We start from the raw sequence: 6,100 nt of genomic DNA, 5'->3' as shown, positions 1-6,100 counted from the left end.
CAAATAGGAATCATCTTCGTGAATCTTTCGCTTTTGATAGGTCCGATGATACATCGAACTCTCCCGGTTAGGGTCAGGTAGTTTGTGTGCTCAACTGACGCACTCATTGGCAGCAGTCATTGGCAAGCCACGCCAGGCTGTCATAATTATTTATGTATTTAACTGATACGTCATAGCATTGTTTGCAAACTGAATATTTCCACATAAGAACCCAAATAAAGGCACAGTAGGAGGATCTATGACGAATGTCTCCTTCTTGTGTTAAAGATTATGACAAAACGATACATATTCGCTGTGAAAGTTCAGATAGAGCAGGAGCAATAGTTCGATTTTTCTTTCTTCGTCATTTCTGGCAGCTGTGTTTTCGTTATGATGGCAGAAGTTATCGCCCATTCCTAATTAGCCAGAAGTCAACTCGGATAAATGCTGCGGATTTTCAGTCAATAATGACATTGGGCAACATAATCATAAAAAACACTCGAACACCTGATGACGAAACAAATACTACTGTGAACGGATACCTATAAAATTGCATTCATTGGGAATATCGCAAAGATGAGAAGAAACAAAAAATAACGATAGTGCCACGTATCAGCATTTAACATAAGCGATTCTAAGGTATGGATTCATGCAGGCATGACCTGTGGCAATTGTGGCATTTGCAACATTAAATTTACTTAGACGTATTTTGAGGTTATTCATCTTTCTGACGTGAAAAAGATTTGGGCACAGATGGGTGCGTTAACACGCTGGTTCAATGAAATATTCTGACTGCACGTGTTGTCAGTTATTTGCCGCTGTGGACTTGCTTAAATAAATGAGGGATGATCTGATTGCGTCTCAGAGATAACGTGTGAAGCCTCGGGAGTACTCCCAATTTTTGAAAGACAATGCACGGTTCAGCAAACGGCCCGCTTATTTGCCATTTGTTACTCCATTCTCGCACTTGTTGGTGCCACTGGTAAATAACGTTAACTGCAAAACTTTGTTTTTTTTAGCTATGAAAGTGTTGCGTCTTCTTTTCATGATCAAGCTCATGTTCTATTATGTATTGATATTTTTTGAATTTTAAGTTAATGTGACGACGTGGTAATTTATATGTTTTCATTCTATGATATGATACAGTTTAAGGTTAAAATAAAAATTAAAATTACAGGTGTTCTGTTAACATTAATCCATTATTTTCAAAGCATTGTGTTTTAGTTTTTAGTGTTGCACAAAGCAAAGTCAATTTTTGTTTTGTTAAAAAGCTTTGCAACGGAAGGAAACACTTCAGCCGATCGTGCGATCGATTGCAAATCAGAAAACGAATAGCCGCCGTGGTTATGAGCGTCGGCAATATAAGCCTTCGTTTTGACAACGTGACTACGTTGGTCGATTAGCTCAGCTGGTTAGAGCGTGATGCTAATAACGCCAAAGTCGTAGGTTCAATCCCCACACTGACCATGTGCAGCGCTCGTCTAGTCAGCTGTGCTGTGTCAAGGTTTGTCGTGACTTTTGCTTTCACCGTCTGCAAGAAGTTGTCACATGATCGATTCAGATGCGTGTTCATTCGACAGCCGACCATCGCTGTCATGGAACATCAACTCGTTGGTCCTATGCCGGATCTCAGCTGCGTTGCTGTATTTCCAAACAAAGTGCACCACAAAATAACCAAGCAGAAAGCCTCACCAGCGCAATAAAACATTTGACAGGGATAGACGCACAACTCGATCACCGCACCCATGATGACTGGTGTATGTTGTCTGCAGCAAATCAATCAGTCTCAATAGTTTTCACAAAGAAATGCAAAACATGAAATACATAAAGTATTAAGTCGACCTGGCACAGTCTCGGAGGAGAACCAGAGTTCAGGCTTCAATTCACTTCAAAGATTCGTTCAACTCATTTTCCCGGATCTCTGTTACTACATTTCCCGCGACTTCCAGAGGGAATTCATTCGCTTGCTCACCTCTCATGCATCGACACTGGAGTCATCATATCCCCAGCAATATCACAGAGTCATTAATAAAAGCAAATTACTGCAGATGCTGGAATTCGAAACCAAAAGAGAAAATGCTGGAAAATCTCAGCAGGTCTGGCACCATCTGCAAGGAGAGAAAAGAGTTGACGTTTCGAGGCTAACTGACCCTTTGTTAAAGATTTTGAAAAAAAGGGGAGAATTAGGTAGCTATTAACACCAGGCTGAGAGAAGGTGAGTCAAGGCTCCAGATGCAAAGGTGATAATGACAGTGCACGGAGAGATTAAAGGGAGATTAGGAGCCGCGAATGACCAAGGCTGAAGCCAGTGTTACGTGACAAAATATGTGGGGGATGTCTGAAACAGAGACAAAAATGGAAAACAGGGGAGAAGCGTAGCAAAGCGGGAAGAGGAGAGGAAAAATGTATTGACAGAGTGGGAAGCGACAGAAAGAGAGACAATCAAGAAATAAGAGGTACACGACAGTGAGAAAAACGCAAATAAAAAAGGTAAGTAAAATAATTGAAATAAAATTATCTGAAGTTGTTTGAATTTAACAACTTCAGACAATTTTACTTCATTATTTTATTCATCTCTTTTATCATTTCACCTTCAATATCATAGAGCCATTAGATATGGACAGCACTGAAAACACAATCTTCGGTCTGGCTCGTCCATTCCGAACAGATATCCTCAACTGATCCAGCCACGATTGCATGCACTTGACCCATGTCTCTCTAAACCCTTCCTATTCAAATACACATCCAAATTCCTTAAAAGTATTGGAATTGTACCAGCCATCACCAGCTCGTCCGGCAACTTATTGCAGACAGTCACCACCCTTTGCGTGATGCCGTTGCTCCTCACTGCCTGTCGAATTCTCACCCTCCCACATCAGATTTATACCCACTCGTGCTGCACTGCCCCACCTGAGCGAAACGAACTTATCTATTTACCCGAAAAATGCCCCTCATGATTGAAAAACCTTCATAAGGTCAGCTCCCAGCCTCTGACGCGCCAGGCAAAATAGTGAGAGAGTGTTCAGCCTGTAAGCGTTTGCACCTTTTCCATTTTCAAATGTAGGATGTAGCATGGTCTCTGAAGCAGTCATCTTAGCAGCTGATCTGTCGCTGACAAACGCTGCAGGAAGGCGTGATAACCTGCTAAATATGCTGTCAAACGAAGATTGCAAAAGCAACATGAGTCATTGAGCAAAATGTGCAATTGAGTTCTGCGCTGTTGCTGACTCTAAAGCAACTGCGTCCTTCGGGAGCAGAAAGAATCCCACAGTTGGATTACAATTCCAATGCATTTGGCATAAGGTTCGCAGCAGTTTATCAGCAGCACATAACCCTGACTCCAAAGGTCTGTGAGTTTCCAGAAGCACAGTGAGCGATCGTTGAAGGTACGTTTCAACCAGATGATATTTGTCAACATGACAAGCTGCAGCTGAGCTGGTGGCATTGCGATTGAAATTGCATGCGTCCGAACATTGTGCTTAATTTTGGATATCAGAGCAAATGGTTAGCTCGAGAGTGCGCGTTAGGAAAAGTCAATGTTTTTTTTGTTAAAAAGCTTTGCAACGGAAGGAAACACTTCAGACGATCGTGCGATCGATTGCAAATCAGAAAACGAATAGCTGCCGTGATTGTGAGCGCAGGCAATAGAAGCCTTTGTTTTGGCACAAAGGCCCCGTAGGTCGGTTAGCTCAGCTGGTTAGAGCGTGGTGCTAATAACGCCAAGGTCGTGGGTTCAATCCCCACACTAACCATGTGCAGCGCTCGTCTCGTCAGCTGTGCTGTGTCAAGGTTTTCCGTGACGTTTGCTTTCACCGTCTGCAAGAAGTTGTCACATGATCGATTCAGATGTGTGTTCATTCAACAGCCGACCATCGCTGTCATGGAACATCAACTCATTGGCCCCATGCCGGATCACAGCTGCGTTTCTGTATTTCCAACAAAGTATCCCACGAAACCACAAAATCACCAAGCAGAAAGCCTCACCAGCACAATAAAACATTTGACAAGGATAGACACACGACTCGATCGCCGTACCCATGATGACTTGTGGATGTTGTCTGCAGCAAATCAATCAGTGTCAATTGTTTTCACAAAGAAATGCAAAGGGACAATCGGTACATGGAGCCAGAGGAAGTAGGTGAGGTCTTCAATGAATACTTCCCATCTGCATTCACACAGGAGCAAGGCATCATAGCTGGGGATTTCAGTTGGGATGGTGATTTTCTCAAACATATTACGATCAATAACGAAGAGGTATTTTATGTTTTCACAGGCTTAAATGTGGAGAAATCCCCAGTGCCCAGTTGAATGTACCCCACGCTGCTATGGGAGGTAAGGGAGGAGATTGCTGGGGCCCTGGTGGATATATTTAATACTTTGCTGGCCACTGATAAAGTGTGGAATGACTGGACGATAGCTAATGTGGTTCCTTTGTTCAAGAAGGGCAGCAGGGATAGGCCAGCTAATTACAGAGCAGACAGTCTGACAGCAGAGGGAGAGAAATTGTTGGGAACAATTCTGAGGAACAGAATGAATCAAAATTTGGAAAGGCAGAGATCGATTTGGGATACTCATCATTCATTTGGTAGAGTAAGATCCTTTCCCAAATTCAGCTGAGATTTATATTTGAAATTACGATTGAGGATTTTGATGATGGCTGTGCAGATGATGTGGGTTACATGGAGTTCATTACATCGTTTCACAAGATCCCATATAGAAGGCTGGTCAAACAGACCAATAGGATCCAAGGCAATTTGGCAAACAGGATCCACAACTGGTGGAGGGCTGTTTTTACAATTGAAATTCTTTCACTAACGGGTGTACCACGGGGATCTGTACGGGAGCCATTGCTGTTTATTATATACATTAATAACTCTGATGTGAAAGCAGAAGGTATCATTAGTAAGTTTGCAGATGACATGAAAGCTGAGGGTGTTGTCCATAGTGAGGTGGATGGTGCCAGGCTGCAGTGTGAATGTAGAGGCTGGGACAGAATTTCAAGACAGGAACTTAAGTAGAAACATCAGGAAAGAGCACAGCAGACATTGAGGGAAAACTGATTGATTAAAGTGCATTTATTTCAAAATAAAAGGCCTAATAATTAAGGCAAATGAAGTCGGCGCATGGATGAGAACATGGGACTGGAATACCATAGATATGGCAGAAACCCAGCTGAGAGTGGGACAGGACTGGGAGCTCAATGATCCAGGGTACAGATTCCACAGTGTGGATAGAACAGGAGGTGAGAGAGGAGGGGGTGGAGTTTCTGATCAGTGAAATATCACTGCAGCACTTGGAGAGGATATTCCTGGGGAACACCCATTGAAGCTATAATGGTGCAATTGAGATATGGGAATGGGTGATCAGTTTGATATGACTGTACTACAGGCCAACAACAGTCAGCGGGAGTTTGAGCAGCAAATATGTTGGGAGATCTCAGATATCTGTAAGAATGATAGGGTTGGAATGGTCAGGGATTTTAACTTTCCAAACCTAGTCTGGGACTGCCAGAGTGCTCAGAGCTTGAATGGGTGGGATTTGTTAGGCATGTACAAGAAAAATATCTCAGTCAGAATGTAAATGGTTGGACTGCAGGAAGGGGTAAAACCTGAACTCCCCTTGGGGAACAAGGTAGGGAAAGGGACTGAGGCATTAGTGGGGCAACACTTTGGCAAAGTGAGCACAATTGTATTAGTTTGAATATAGTGATGGAAAAGCACAAGCCTGGTGCAGAAGTTAAAGATCAAAATTTGTCTTGCCGCAATCCAGAAGGTATTAGTGAAGAGCTTTTGGCAATTGATTGTGGAGGTTATTTGCAGGTAAAGGGACGTCAGGCAGGTGGGAAGCTTTCAAAAGAGCGATAAAATGATATTTGAGGGATATCATCTTTCTGTTACTGTGAAGGACAATGCTGACACAAGTGGGATACACTGATGACTGGGGGAATTGTGATTCTGGTCAACAAAAAGGGGGCACGTTTCACATAGCCAGCTGGATTCAGGGAATCTATTGAAGAACATAGCGGGTGGAGTATTCACTTAAGAGGGAAATCAGGAGGGCACAAAGGGGACCACAGAAAGCATTGGCAGATCAGGCTGAGGAAAATCCAAAGTGATTCTTC

General features: G+C 43.0%; 1 non-coding gene across 1 annotated transcript; it reads left to right on the top strand.

The window, feature by feature from the left end:
- The first annotated feature begins 3,657 nt into the window (after positions 1–3,657).
- On the top strand, positions 3,658–3,731 carry trnai-aau (transfer RNA isoleucine (anticodon AAU)). The gene has a single exon. It is a non-coding gene; the product is annotated as a tRNA-Ile (tRNA).
- Positions 3,732–6,100: the final 2,369 nt, after the last annotated feature.

The sequence above is a fragment of the Hemiscyllium ocellatum genome, chromosome 29, assembly GCF_020745735.1.
Source record: "Hemiscyllium ocellatum isolate sHemOce1 chromosome 29, sHemOce1.pat.X.cur, whole genome shotgun sequence".
In the NCBI taxonomy this organism is placed as follows: Eukaryota; Metazoa; Chordata; class Chondrichthyes; order Orectolobiformes; family Hemiscylliidae; genus Hemiscyllium; species Hemiscyllium ocellatum.
The sequence above is the reverse complement of the archived record's forward strand: the minus strand, read 5'-3'. Positions and strand labels throughout refer to the sequence as shown.